Source organism: Hyperolius riggenbachi, chromosome 5 (genome assembly GCF_040937935.1).
Source record: "Hyperolius riggenbachi isolate aHypRig1 chromosome 5, aHypRig1.pri, whole genome shotgun sequence".
NCBI lineage: Eukaryota > Metazoa > Chordata > Amphibia > Anura > Hyperoliidae > Hyperolius > Hyperolius riggenbachi.
In genome coordinates, this window is record NC_090650.1 from 188,873,014 (window position 1) to 188,889,316 (window position 16,303).

The following is a 16,303-nucleotide window of genomic DNA, read 5'->3' on the forward strand; positions in this document are numbered from 1 at the left end:
TTGGCTTAATGTCAAGGGGTCATATAAATGTGCGATTCCATCGTGCAATTACTGTAGTTTGCACACAAGGACTCATTTTGTAGAATCTTTAGGCAATGGTTATAAAGCCACCATGAAACATTTCATTAATTGTGGTTCTAAAAATGTAATTTACTTGGTAACTTGCCATGTCTGCTCCCTTCAATACGTTGGCTGTACGACTAGACCACTTAGGGCTAGGATCTCCGAACATTATCTGGGAGCAGGGTGGTCTACTCAGAATATTTCTAATGTGGCCAAACATTATCGTACTATACATGGGGGGGATATGACAGGTTTCTCTTTTCAGGGTATTGAAAAGGTTTGTTTACCCAGCAGGGGTGGTGACCTACAAGCAATTATTCGGAAAAGAGAGGCACTCTGGATTTTTCGCCTTGATACTAGATCACCCAAAGGACTTAACGCTAGGTGGGACCTGGCTTTGGTCACAGGTTGATGTTTCTTGGTTATATTCCCTTCTCCCCCTTCCCCTCTTTTTTACCCCCCCCTTTTTTACCCCCCACCCCTTCTCTCCCCATTTATTGCCCCTCCCTGATCCATTTGTTATCTGTTATTTGCTATGTGTGACAAACTACTAATTTGTATAAATTTTGTTACATTCTGTGTTGCTCCTCGGTTCGTTGCTCTACTGTTTTAATTTCTGTATGATTTTAAAAGTGTTTTATGGATGTGTCAGTGCTTGGTGGCGAGTGGCAAATATTGATTTACCCCTCCCTCAATGGGTGGTTCGCACTCCGCCTTTCACTGCACCATCCTCTCTTTTTTAAACCTCACACAGAGGGCTGTGAGGATGACTATGATTAAGGACTTTATGTCTGAAACATGTTAGTCGAGTGCTTTTATGTGGGTCTGGATACGTCCTGAATAAAATTCTTATATCTGTTGGAGACATTGTGCGGATCTTCCTCCATTCCTTTGCTGTCTTTGGGCTTGGCTGCCCGTGATCCAGCACTGTCCCATACGGTGCGGTGGAGCGGTACCTCCAGATTTTTGCTTCCTAGGTAGGCATAGGTAGGAGTCCCAGTATAGGTAGGTAGGAGTCCCAGTATAGGTAGGTAGGCATAGGTAGGTGCCTCAGTAGTTAGCTAGACATAGGTAGAAGACCCAGTAGTTAGCTAGGCATAGGTAGGAGACCCAGTATAGGTAGGTAGGCATAGGTAGGTGTCCCAGTAGTTAGCTAGGCATAGGTAGGAGACCCAGTAGTTAGCTAGGCATAGGTAGGAGACCCAGTAGTTAGCTAGGCATAGGTAGGAGACCCAGTATAGGTAGGTAGGCATAGGTAGGTGTCCCAGTAGTTAGCTAGGCATAGGTAGGAGTCCCAGTATAGGTAGGTAGGCATAGGTAGGAGTCCCAGTATAGGTAGGTAGGCATAGGTAGGTGTCCCAGTAGTTAGCTAGGCATAGGTAGGAGTCCCAGTATAGGTAGGTAGGCATAGGTAGGAGTCCCAGTATAGGTAGGTAGGCATAGGTAGGAGTCCCAGTATAGGTAGGTAGGCATAGGTAGGTGCCTCAGTAGTTAGCTAGACATAGGTAAGAGACCCAGTAGTTAGCTAGGCATAGGTAGGAGACCCAGTATAGGTAGGTAGGCATAGGTAGGTGTCCCAGTAGTTAGCTAGGCATAGGTAGGAGACCCAGTAGTTAGCTAGGCATAGGTAGGGGACCCAGTAGTTAGCTAGGCATAGGTAGGAGACCCAGTATAGGTAGGTAGGCATAGGTAGGTGTCCCAGTAGTTAGCTAGGCATAGGTAGGAGTCCCAGTATAGGTAGATAGGCATAGGTAGGAGTCCCAGTATAGGTAGGTAGGCATAGGTAGGTGTCCCAGTAGTTAGCTAGGCATAGGTAGGAGACCCAGTAGTTAGCTAGGCATAGGTAGGAGATCCAGTAGTTAGCTAGGCATAGGTAGGAGACCCAGTATAGGTAGGTAGGCATAGGTATGTGTCCCAGTAGTTAGCTAGGCATAGGTAGGAGTCCCAGTATAGGTAGATAGGCATAGGTAGGAGTCCCAGTATAGGTAGGTAGGCATAGGTAGGTGTCCCAGTAGTTAGCTAGGCATAGGTAGGAGTCCCAGTATAGGTAGGTAGGCATAGGTAGGAGTCCCAGTATAGGTAGGTAGGCATAGGTAGGTGCCTCAGTAGTTAGCTAGACATAGGTAGGAGACCCAGTAGTTAGCTAGGCATAGGTAGATGTCCCAGTAGTTAGCTAGGCATAGGTAGGAGTCCCAGTAAAGGTAGGTAGGCATAGGTAGGAGTCCCAGTATAGGTAGGTAGGCATAGGTAGGTGCCTCAGTAGTTAGCTAGACATAGGTAGGAGACCCAGTAGTTAGCTAGGCATAGGTAGGAGACCCAGTATAGGTAGGTAAGCATAGGTAGGTGTCCCAGTAGTTAGCTAGGCATAGGTAGGAGACCCAGTATAGGTAGGTAGGCATAGGTAGGTGTCCCAGTAGTTAGCTAGGCATAGGTAGGAGACCCAGTATAGGTAGGTAGGCATAGGTAGGAGTCCCAGTATAGGTAGGTAGGCATAGGTAGGAGTCCCAGTATAGGTAGGTAGGCATAGGTAGGTGCCTCAGTAGTTAGCTAGACATAGGTAGGAGACCCAGTAGTTAGCTAGGCATAGGTAGGAGACCCAGTAGTTAGCTAGGCATAGGTAGGTGTCCCAGTAGTTAGCTAGGCATAGGTAGGAGACCCAGTAGTTAGCTAGGCATAGGTAGGAGTCCCAGTATAGGTAGATAGGCATAGGTAGGAGTCCCAGTATAGGTAGGTAGGCATAGGTAGGTGTCCCAGTAGTTAGCTAGGCATAGGTAGGAGTCCCAGTATAGGTAGGTAGGCATAGGTAGGAGTCCCAGTATAGGTAGGTAGGCATAGGTAGGAGTCCCAGTATAGGTAGGTAGGCATAGGTAGGTGCCTCAGTAGTTAGCTAGACATAGGTAGGAGACCCAGTAGTTAGCTAGGCATAGGTAGGAGACCCAGTAGTTAGCTAGGCATAGGTAGGTGTCCCAGTAGTTAGCTAGGCATAGGTAGGAGTCCCAGTAAAGGTAGGTAGGCATAGGTAGGAGTCCCAGTATAGGTAGGTAGGCATAGGTAGGTGCCTCAGTAGTTAGCTAGACATAGGTAGGAGACCCAGTAGTTAGCTAGGCATAGGTAGGAGACCCAGTATAGGTAGGTAGGCATAGGTACGTCCCCTAGTATAGGTAGGTAGGCAGGTGTAACCGTATAGGTAAGTAGGTGCCCCAGTAGTTAGGTAGGCATAGGTAGGTGTCCCAGTATAGATAGTTAGGCAGGGCCTGGCTGGCACAGTAATAACAATTACCAAGGTCCAGCTGCAACAGATAGGGCTGTATAATGTCAGTGAGCAACACACACACAAAAAAACACATCTGGAAAACATTATCTCTCAAAAGAGCTGTTGAGGGGTGCTATTTTAGCAATAACAATCAGCCAGGAGCAAGCCAAGACCAAGAGCCTAACTAATCTTTCCCTAGGAGAACAAGTCTGCAGCAGCTGTCCCTAGTCTGTCTCTAGCAGGCACACGAGTGAGTGTAATGGCCGGCAAACCTTCCTTATATAAGGGGGGGGTGGGGCTCCAGGGCTTAGTGTAGCCTGAATGGCTACAATGTGCCTGCTGACTGTGATGCAGAGGGTCAAAGTTGACCCTCATAGTGCATTAAGGGGTGAATCGAACTTCCGCAAAAGTTCGCTTGGTCCAGGCGAACGCGAACCCCCAAAGTTCGCCTGGAACCGTTCGCCACATCTCTAGTAATTATCAACACATGGAAGAAGTCTTATTTTCCGTTTTGCACACCATCTAATATTTTTTTGCTTGGTAAATGATTGTGGGGGCATATATTTTATATACACATAAAACTTAAAGCTTAAAGTGGCCTAACTCTTAAACCTAGACATAGACAAATGCACCCTGTATGTATTTAGAAACTTTAGCCTGTTTAATTCCCCCTTCATATGTGTCTAATCACAAGTTGTAATTTGATTTCTCCCCTGTGTCACGACTGCCATAACAGAGATGGCAGATAAGCTCATTTGAAAGCACAGGATGTTAACAATATGTCTCCTTCCCTGAATCAGGAACTAGAAACAGTGCAGATTTATTTAAGGATTTGTATCAGCTGTAAAAAAAAAGTTTATTTGTTTAAAGGTTATTATCTGTTTAAAGGTTATTATCCTGTTGCGTATCTTTTAGAGCAGGAGAGAACGTTCTGAGTTCAGGTCCGCTATATAGTGTAAATACATCATAAGTAGGGTAACATTTCAGTGTATTATTAGCAAATATATATTCAGTCCCCTCTGCAGACACCATTCCCTGGGACCTCTGTTTTTTGCAATTCTGCTGAACTGACCCTTGCTGGTAAAAGTCCATCTCCAGGCAATATGTGTATGTACTCTTTATCAGCAACTATACCTATCTCTAGTTGGCCTCAGATAACTGGTTGCTTTGCTTGTCTAACATCCAATTCATAACAAAGCTTTTTTACTTTATGTCCAGTGATAAGTCTGCTGGTGCTCCTCCTGGACCCTTCTCTGCCTCTGGGTATCCCTCAGTTGGGCATAATCAATTGTACCTGGGTTTGGTAGGTCCTACACCGAGGTGGGAACAGAGCTACATGACACACAGGACAGGATAAATACAAGATGATTGTTTTTTTTAATCAGAAAAAGTCTTTATTGAACATTTTAAAGAAAATAACCACAGAAAGAAAAATGGTTAAATAACAAAAATACCGATTGTCACAGTGCCCCTAGTGGCCGGACCACAAAATGCCTTCCAATCGGTTTCAGCACAGAGACCATGCAAGCTGTGGTCGCACTCGGTGCGCAGAAACCGCTGGAATTTTGGCAGCAGACCGACTAGAAGGGAGCCTGTGAGTTACGGTAATTACAAATTACACACTATTTCAGGGTATAACTGCCACCACCTCTGTTACCATGGGACAGAGGAGCCTACTGACTGGCTAAGTCTAGACCTGCAAATAAAAACGGTTAAACACACTCTATTCTGTCTAGCTAGCGACAACAGTAGCGTCTCTTCAGAGACCCGGGTTCAGTTTCTGTGTGGCTGAATAATAGGGTAGTGGAATAAACGAAATGACGTTGTAGTGTTTTATTAAAATGCAATATAAATAATTAATATATACAGAAAATTATTAAAATCAACAATTATAGAAACATTAATAGCCAGTATGAAAATAAAAGGGAAGAAAATACTTAGGTTCGTGGAAATATGTCCTTCTGGTAAAACTTGTAAAGTTCCTTTGTTTCAGTTCAGTTCAAAGTCCAAACAAGATGGCCGCTAACCATATGGTCCCCTGGCTAGCAGCAGACCGGCTCTCATAAAGATGGAATTTGGAGGACTGAGGGAGGAGTCCCTTGCAAACACTTTTGACTGAACCCAATCTTTGGGTGGAGTCTCAGGTTCAGCCCAGGGGCTGGACAGGGGGCAGTTAGCTTCCTGGATGGGTTCCTGATGCCCACCAAATATGACATTTTCCATACCTCGGCGTACGCTCCCCGCACACACTTAACGGCCACAGATTCATATTCCTCAGAATATGCCAGTTCATATGATACCAAACTTGGGTGCGTTTGCATACCTGGTTACGAAATAGTGGAATACCTCGTGTTCTGGTTATATCAGTGGCCCCAATTTAATATCAAAATATTCACAAGATCCAGACCAGCAGAATGAGATAACTTTCATATTTCTCACATGAACGGCATTCCTTAAACATGCAAAAAATCATAAACTCCATGTACTTCTTAAGTTGCTGAATGGCTCCGGCAAGTCTGAGCCTGGGCTGGGAAAGCTTCCTCTAAATTAACAGACTTTTGGTGTTTTACACCTCTGGCTAATTAACATCTAAGCTTGAGATCAGCTTGGACAAGCTTTGGCACCTTTGTGAAGGCCCAGATCCTAGTCATATGCTAATTACAAATCACAGGTCTTTTCAGTGAGCATACTTGCTCTTATGAAAAGAAACTCGCTGAGAGGAAGAGAGACTCCAGGTTGCTACAGGTAGCCCCTACACAAACAATCCAGATTCTATCGATCTTAATCGCAATCGATGCAGAAAGTCGATTGCGATCACATTTTTTCACGGGCGGTTCAAGGACGCCGTCGGCGGCCACGCAACCGTCCGTGACACTGATCAGTTACATAAACCATTTCAGAAAACCACCAATTCAAATAAACATACTCTTACAGAGAGTACAGAGGGGGGGGGGGGGGGGGAGGCTTGAAACAGGTTTCCTGGCTTGAAACAGGTGTCTAGTCACAGCTAATGCAACAAATTCATCCGGTGCTATATCCCCAATCAGAACTAAGAGACACAAATCTTCATGTCTAGGAACTTTAACTATAAGGACTTTGTCTATCAAATCGAGAACTTCTGACCAGTACAGGAAAAGCTTGGGGAACCTCCACAGCATGTGAACCAGGTCTCCTTTTTAAAAGTTACATCTCTGGCATGCAGGGCCAGTCCTAAACCCTGGAAAAGCCTCGTAGGAGTCAAATAGGACCTATGAATTATGCTAAGCTGAGACAACTTATGTGTAGCATTGAGTGAAACCAAGGGCACTGTCTCCAAGATCTCCTGCCAGTCCTCCTTTGCAATCTTACTAATGTTCGCCTCCCACTTAAAGGGATACTTAAGTCTAATAAAAAAAAAAAATTACTCACCTGGGGCTTCCCTCAGCCCCCTGCAGCTGTCCGGTGACTTTGCAGCATCGCTCCGATTCTGCTGTCCCCGCCGGCGGCTCCTTCCGGTTTCGGCGACATCCGCTGACAGGCTGGGAACGCGAGTGATTCTTCGCGTTCCCAGCCAGAATAGCGCCCTCTATGCTGTTATTGCGGCAAGAAGGCCGCAATAACAGCATAGAGGGTGCTATTGTGACTGGGAACGCAAAGAATCACTCGCGTTCCCAGCCTGTCGGCGGCTGTCGCCGAAACCGGAAGCAGCCGCCGGCGGGGACAGCAGAATCGGAATGATGCTGCGAGGGCACCGGACAGCTGCAGGGGGCTGAGGGAAGCCCCAGGTGAGTAAAACTAATTTTTTTTTATTTGACTTAAGTATCCCTTTAACTTTGCTGTTTAAAGAGATTTTTCACAAATAGTTAGAAGAAGCTCCCAAAAATGTTCAAAATTTGGTCAAAAAGAGGGGCTGGGGCCAGACTCCAAATAGTCCCCTGCAGACTGTGCATGGATAGCACGACAACATTGTAAATATTGATAAAATGCTATATTACCCAAGGAGAATTCCTGATTTAAGTCAGAGAAAGATTTAAGTATATCACCCTGGAAAACCTGGTAGACCAGGACAATACACTTAGCAGCCCAAGCCCTCCTAAATGGAAGAGAAGATAACTCAGGGAAGTTAGAATTATCCAACAGTGATGTATACACCGTGTACCCTGATACCTTCTGGAGGACCTTAAAGGAACACTATCAAACCAAGTGTTCTAAAATGAAAATGTACAAATAATGTCTAAGTAGCGGTGTAAACATTTTCCTACTTTTTATGTTGAATAGAGGCAAAATGTAATGCTGGGGGGGGGGGGGCATGTCATACTTTCAGACCACCCAGCACAACAAGGCTAAGAGCTGGATAATGGAAGAGGCTACACAGGCTGCCCAGAGCAACTTCAGCACTGGGCTTCCAATATCGCTACAAATAAGACGCAATGGCAGCGCAGTGCGATGTTGCGCTGCTCTTGCGATAGCAAACACTCAGACAGATACAAGACAGGACTATAGATTGGAGCGTAACTAGTAGCAACCGCAGCTCACAGTCACGTCCACAGAAGCAGAGCAAGCAGACTAACTAAAGTCACCAGCAAGCATCCACACAGGCAAGATTACAGGAAAGAACGTAACTAATAGTAACACAACTATGCTAGCTAAGCACGGGTGATCACGATAAGCGCAACCTACCGAAACGTGCTAAACACTAACTAGCTAAACACAGGATATCAACAGTTTGAGTACGTATATATCAGCGACACTGATATATCACCGTAGCACGAATACAAGGAAAATAACAAACGCTGACTAGAATATGTATATATTGGCGATGAACCAATATATAACATAAGCAAGGGAGACTAGCTAGATCTGGAGCAATACAGTGAACTAAGCTAGGCAATGCAAACAATACAAAATCTCTGCACTAGAAGGAGTACGTATATATGTCCCCGTGGGAAATATATAACTGTAGACCGAGTAACAGCTTAGACAGAGCTGAAATGGGCATGATCTAAAAGTGGAGGCAGACTTTTATGCTGGCATCAGCCAATGGATGCAAGCATGCAAATCTCCACACAGCTGAATGGTAATCCTTCAATCCTGAGCTGGCCTGTTTACCATTTGCTAGCTGAAAGACTATCATAACAAATGCATGCAGTACTATGCAACAACATGCATGCAGGAAATCTAGGGCTATCTGGCTGCAGTTCAGCTGTAGTAAGCCATTGGTGGAATGATGACAGCATTCTGAGCTGCCCAGAACTGCAGAGCAATTGCAAATGACAATGTGACTCATTACGAATGCACAACCGAATGTAGGCTGACAAGCCAGAACTGTCCATTTACGGCTCCACCGCAATGGACAGAACGTGCCACAGGAGTAATCCTTACACAAACTCTGTAATTCACTGTGTGTAGATTTTAGTTCGGTTGGAATGTCTCATTTGCATAACTGAAACTCTGCAGTCTGACATGCTAAGAACAGTGTAATATTGAAGCAAAGTTGTATGCAACGCCTCTGGTGTCAGGTTCCACACACTATTACAAATATTTATGTTTCCTATGCTTTCTGCAGACAGCTTAGTCTGAGACAGGCAGCTGCTGAGAGCTTTCCCATACACACAGATTTTACAAATGCAGTGTGAGGGAGTCCCCCTAGCTTTCATGATGTTGCCCGTCAGATTTTGGCATCACTAAAGTGTGAATGGAATTTGTTAACCGTAAAAAAAGAGATAAGCAGTTAAATGTATACGCCTGTACTTAACAGCACTTCCAAAACAATTCCTATCTCAATTGAAAAAACATGTTAATTGATAGTATTCCTTTAAGCCTAAAGGGGAACTGAAGAGAGAGGTATATGGAGGCTGTCTTGTTTATTTCCTTTTAATCAATACCAGTTGCCTGGCAGCCCTGCTGGTCTATTTCTCTGCAGTAGTATCTGATTAAAACCAGAAACAAGCATGCAGCTAGTCTTGTCAGATCAGACTTATAAGTCTGAACCACTGAAACACCTGATCTGCTGCATGCTTGTTCAGGGGCTATGGCTAATAGCATTAGAGGCAGAGGATCAGCAGGGCTGCCAGGCAACTGGTATTGTCTAAAAGGAAATAAACATGACAGCCTCCATATACCTCTCTCTTCAGTTCCCCTTTAAACCAAACTTTCTAGACTATAGCCAAAGTAGGACAGGGAGCAGCGAAGGATATAAATTTACCTGCCTCCAAGCACTGGATAAACCTGGGGGTGACATGCTCAGTAAGGGGTCTACCTGTATCTTCCAGGCTCTGATCCCCTCACCCCACTTGATGCTGGGACTGGGCTGACAAGAATTACACCATGCATTCAGGACCACCTTATCTTTGCTATATTAGAGGGTCTCAAACTTAATGCGTGCTCTTTTTTTGTATATAGAATCTCTCTAAATATAGTATTTAAGGCCTTGAACGTCTTTGATTTAATCCAGATAGGGGAACTGTGTAATCCATAAAGCAATTGTGACATCAAAATCATATTAATTTAATGAATGTTGAGAGTGGTAATTTAGACCACACCTTGGCCTTATCTCTAAATTTATTAATAATAGGACCCATGTTCAGTTCTTCAAATTTATGAAGACATGGAGAGATATAAATGCCTAAGTACTTTACGGGATTCACGGATTCTAGAGGTGTTCGAGACAGGAAAGCAGCCAAGACACAGTCATCTATCGGGAGTAACGCGGACCTAAGCCCTGAAAATCTCCCAAACAGTAAAATGGTATCTATGGCAGCCTGCAGCGAGAAATAGGTATCTCCCAGGCGCAGTAGGGTATTGTCAGCATAAAGGGCATTTTTTTCTTTTTTCTTTCAACAAACCATATCTGAATCCGACAATATTACCATAGTATTGTTCCGAACCAGAACCGCCAAGGGCTCAATGGCCAGGGCGAAAAGAAGCAGAGACAGCCCTGTCTCGTATCTCTCATTAAATTAAATTGCGAGGATACAGATCCATTGGCCCTAATAACCATTCCAGGGGATTTGGGCAGCACGGTAACGTAGTGGTTAGCGCTCTCGCCTTGCAGCGATGGGTCCCTGGTTCGAATACCAGCCAGGTCAGCATCCGCAAGGAGTTTGTATGTTCTCCCTGTGTCTGCGTGGGTTTCCTCCGGGCACTCCGGTTTCCTCCCACATCCCAAAAACATACAGATAAGTTAACTGGTGTCCCCCTAAATTGTCCCTAGACTATGATACATATATAGACATTTGACTATGGTAAGAACTAGATTGTGAGCCTCTCTCAGGGACAGTTAGTGACAAAACAATATACTCTGTACAGCGCTGCATAATATGTCGGCGCTGTATAAATACTTATAAAATAAATACATTTGTATAACATCTTTACCCATTTAATAAAGTGAGGCCCAAACCCCATCCTCCCAAGGACCTCCCAAAGGTATGTCCACTCAACACTGTCAAAAGTCTTGGCAGTGTCGACGGACAGAATAGCTCTCAAGATGATTGTTTTAAAATTATTGGGATAATTTACTGGTGGTGAACACAAACTTCTCAAATAAAGACAATTTCTACTGATCTGAGGTAGGTATTAAATAGAGCAAATCAAAACTTCGAGCTTCTGCTTAATTAACCAGCTCCTAGCCAACTGACCAGAGACTGCTGGCTTTGATAAGCTCACTTTCTTACTATTCCTGGGTCAATGGAGATTTGGATCATGTCTTGCTCATAATTAAAGTAAACTTGTGAGTTTGATTAAACAAAAAGTTAGATTGCTATTTCAGATATGCAATCTGGGAAATCACCTGAATTAGACAGATACCCCTCTGAATTTTTAAACATTACCGTGACAGACTAGCCCAACGGTTACTTGAGGTCATCAAGGTGATGAGGGAATCCAACATCTTCCCTGAGTCATGGACAGAGGCCCTTATTACTCTCATTTTAAAACCTGGGAAAGACCCAGTACTTTGTTTCTCATATTGCCCAATTTCGTTAATTAACGTGGATGCAAAAATTCTAGCCAAGGTACTTGCCACCAGGCAGAATTGGAATTGTGAAAAATTCATCAAGATGGTCCAGTTACTTTATGGGGCCCCCAGGGCCCAGACTCAGAATCAATAAAAAAAATAATCTTGGACTCCTTTTCACTGGCCAGGGGTACTCAACAGAGATGCCCCCTCTTCCCGAGTCTATTTGCTATTGCTATAGAGCCATTTGCTACACTTTTATGGCAGTTAAATAGGATTAGCGGGCTGAGATTGGATGGGCTCAAGAAAAAAAGTCTCTCAATATGCAGATAATGTGCTGCTATATTTGGCTGACTCAGGTCCATCCCTGTCTGGAGCCTTGGAGGTAATTAACCAGTTCGGCTTTTGGTCTGGCCCTATGGATTAATTGGGGCAACTCCATTCTGTTCCTGCTAGACAATGCTGTCCTGCCCCAGAGTACTCACCAGTCAACTTTACAGTGGTCAGACAAGTTCACCTATCTAGGTATAGTGGTAGAAAAGGACCTGAAGGCAATCCTCCCGAATAATTTCTTCTCAGTAGTTAGAAAAGTGAAAGATAAATGTGCTGCTTGGAGTGGCCTTCCCTTGACATTAATTGGATGAGTGAATGCCATAAAAATGATGTTACTCCATAAGTTTAATTATATTTTTAGAAATACCCCAGTGTGGATCCCCAAAAAATACTTTCTGAAAATTAATAAAATCACGGTCCCTTTTATCTGGTCCAATAATTCTCCACGTATTTCCCTTCAAACTCTGGAGCTACAGGTTGGTAGACTGGCCATGCTCAATGTCTTTTACTACTTCCTGGCAGCTGTTTTTGTTAAAATATGACGGCGGTTCTATTGAAATTATAAGAATCCAGTGATAGTGATTGAGGTTGCCATTTTGGGCTCTTATGAGACTTTGTTAAACCTACCTTGCAGGGGCCCCAAATTCTCTGCCACAGTCATGGTGGTTATGAAGACATTATTAAGGGCATGGCAGTACACGCAGCCCGGGCTTCAGAAACCTAGCTGTTGCTCACCGTACACTCCCTTGTGGGTTAACCCCAACCTTTCACATTTCCATACTATACCAGATCCTGTATTATGGGCCCGATATGAGATTAAAATGCTGAGGGACATTGCACCTGAGAGGTGTTGCTGACCTATAATGATCTCAAACGGAAATACGGCCTATCCAATAGTATGTTCTTTAGGTTTTTGCAGCTTAGGCATGCAGCACAAGCACAGTTTGGTAGAGAACAGTTTCAGTTGGAATCAAATTCCATTGAGAAATTGCTTACAATAGAACGATTAGATAAGTCACTGTCATGCATTTAATGATTTTGGGGGACATTGATGAGGAGGAGTGGGATGAAGCGGTTGGTAGGGGGCACAGTTTTTTTATTTCCTCCAGAGACAGGCTTATCCAGCTGAAATATCTCTGTAGGGTGTTCTTTACTCCAACTAGATTGCATAAAATTAATAACACGCTCTAATTTGTGTACTAGATGTGGAGCTGATGAAGGGACATATCTACACATGTTATGAGCCTGTCCTGCATTAGCCCAGTTTTGGGATCAGATAGAATGGGTAATAAATCGGATAATGGATTCTCCCTTTAAATTGAAACTTAGGCTAACGTTACTTGGGCTATTTAGGGAAGGGATCTTCAGTAAACACAAAAAAGCCATGATCTTCACACTCTATAACATGGCAAGGAAAATAATCTTACTTCACTGGAATCAGACTACGGTACTCACTAAACCAAATGGATAAGTGTGGTGAATAAGCTCCTCCCACTATGTAAATTAACCTACAAGAGTAGGAATTGCTCCTATAAATTTATGAGAATATGGTCCAGCTGGTGTGACCGGTTTCTACGAAATATTGGCACAGAGATCTAGGTGGTGGTGGCAGCCTTTTATTATACTGTATATAGTCCCTCCCCTTCATCTCTGGTGCCCCCTGTGCATGAAACTTGAGATGTAGGTAGATGTTAATACCTCAGCTGTTAAGAGGTCTAGATAATCTGATCTTACTCTGAGTCCTAAAGGAATGCCAGATCTTTGTCTGGATGGGTTTTACAGCAAATGTTATCTGTGGATGCCTTAATAATTATTGGAAATAAGATATATGATAGATAACAGCCTTTATATGCTGAAAATGGTCTTAATTGTTGTACTACTGCAATAGAACTGTTGTGATTTCCCTCTTCCTCAAGGGTTCCTATCCCTGATCAATTTGATTGTAAAAGGCTCCCCCCCCCCCCCCTTTTTTTCCTTTCTCTCATCTCTGTCTCTTTCTTCCAGACTTATTCTTGGATGCACCAGGAAATGCGTGTTGTATATGTGTTTTTATATGACAAAAATCAATAAAAATGTATCTGTATCTGTAAAAAAAACAGCAAAAAGTTAGATACTTACCTCCTCTCTGTCCCTCTGTGTGCTCCTGAAGCTTGGCACACCTGCACAGTAGCCCTGGTCCAGCTCGGCATTTACCAGACATAACCAACTCAAACATTACAGATATAATTGATCCGCAAAATGGATCAATAATACCATGGGTTGTTGTCGATTGGCACAATCAACACTCTACAATCCAACTGTAATTAGTGGATCAGAATGTCAATTGCTTGCTAATATTGGACCATTAATGGCCACCTTTAACCATTACGCTCACATCTGCGGTTGCTGTTGCTACATCCGCAGGGATGCGAGACTCACGTCCGTGCAGTTTGGGGGGCTGTGCCTGCAATTGCAATGGTCATGATGATGGTGGATTGGTGGCAGGGGACATAATTCCCCTGAACCAATCTGTGCTTGTCCGGCAAGAATGATCACTGTTTTTGTTAAAAATCAGTGATCATTCCCAAATGGTGCTGCCGCGCTCCCTCCCACTCGCCGCTCCTGCCGCTGATCATTAGATTAATGAATGGGAACGTTGTTCCCAATCATTCATCTTCCCTCTAGGCCCCCATGATTGCCAGCATCAATGAGATGCCTGCATCACTTCCGATTTAACACAGCCATGCATTACTGAATTTAACGTACTTATTGTAAGCAATATGAAATAATGCGTGAGGACATCTTGTGGCCACATAGTAAAATTACCCCTACATACATTAGGGAATACATTTTTTTAATATGTAAGACAAGAGGCTATATTATTATTAAATTATGTGCTTGCAATTAGTGATAGATGTAAAACTGAGAAAATGCACCGTTATTTCCAAATAAAATATTGTCACCATACATTGTACTAGGGATGTAATTTAAATGTTGCAATAACTGGGACAAATAGGCAAATAAAATATGTGGCTTTTATCCGCAGTTTTAAGTTTTATTTTAAAACTATAATGGCTGAAAACTGAAAAATAATGAATATTTTCCATTTTTTTCTTATTATTCCCATTCAAATGCATTTAATATAAAAAAATTATTAGCATAATATACCACCCAAAGAAAGCCTAATTTGTGGCAGAAAAATCAAGGTATAGATAATTTTGTTGTAATAAGTAGTGATGAAGTTATTGGGGAATGAAAGGGAAAAGCACTGAAATGTGAAAATTCCTCTCATCCATAAGGTGAAAAGAACCCGCGGGCTGAAATGGTTAAGTTATTCCTTTTGCAACCAATGATTTTCCTTCTAATTTGCTACATGGAGATACTCTGTGTGCTAATTGGCAATAAAGTATCAGTAGGATTTATACAGGTGCATGTGGTGCAAGTTATATCTTTTGGTGCATCAGTGCTGTGGCCTATCCTACACCATGCCTAGCGTCTCGAGATGCTAGTATACTGCTCCCTCTGTTTAAATCACTTGTGAGGTCACATCTGAAGTATGGGATACAGTTTTGGGCACCACACTATAGAAAGGACATTGACCTTCTAGAACAAGTACAAAGACGGGCAACTAAATTAATCAGAGCAGAGGTCCCCAGGTCAACATACTTCATACATAAAATGATGTTGAAAACATTACATTGAATCTAGATATTGATTCCCCCATCATGCCTGGAGGAGTTCTCCCAGCAGCAGCCATTCAGTCATACGGTGCTCAAAGAACGTCTTTGTGCACCAGACAGTGAAGTATACCCAGGTGACAACCTGCTGTCCAGTTGGTCACCTAATGTAGAATTGGATTGGAAGTCAGAGAATTACTACTACAGTATGTGGATGGGTGATGCCAGCACTGCTATTCTATATGCGAGCAGCCGATATTTACAGGTACAGTGGGCCGCATCTGTAAGTTATACATTTTGTGTTGGGGGAGCTAGTGAAAAAGCTTTCGTGAGCTGCATTCAGTTTGCAGGCCTTATTTTGAGGTCCACTGAATCAGATGGATGGAAGATCCCACTTACCAAGTAAGGTTGGACAAACTGGGCTTATTTAGCTTGGAAAAAAGGCGACTGAGAGGTGACCTGATTAATATGTGTAAATGTGTAAACCAGGGAAATACAAAAGCTTGGCAGATGAGCTTTTTGTCCCTAGAGTTGTACAATGGACAAGGGGACATAATATGCGTATGGAGGAAAAACGTTTTTGCTATCTATTTAGAAAGGGGTCCTTCATGGTGAGATTGGTTAAAATCTGGAACAGCTTACCTAAAGAAGTAGTTATGGCTAACTCGATATCTACATTTAAAGAGGGCTTGGATGCTTTCATTGCATTAAAGGGAATCCATTATTACAGCTATAATTACTATGTAATTCCCGGGAGAGTTGATCCAGGGATTTGTCTGACTGCCATCTGGAGTCAGGAAGGAATTTTTTCCCTTTTAAGGCTAAGTGGCCCAGGCCTTGTAAGGTTTTTCGCCTTCCCCTTGATCAACTGGGATATGTGCAGGTTCAGGATGGTGTTTTATATTTCTTCTGGATGAACTTGATGGATGGATGTCTTTTCAACCAAACTAACTATGCAACCATGATGTCAAGGAGACACTCCAAGCAACTCACTGTCTGATAAAGTAATATAAATACATGGGTGACATATACTGAATATCTTTTTTGCAGTACAGTTAAATCTAT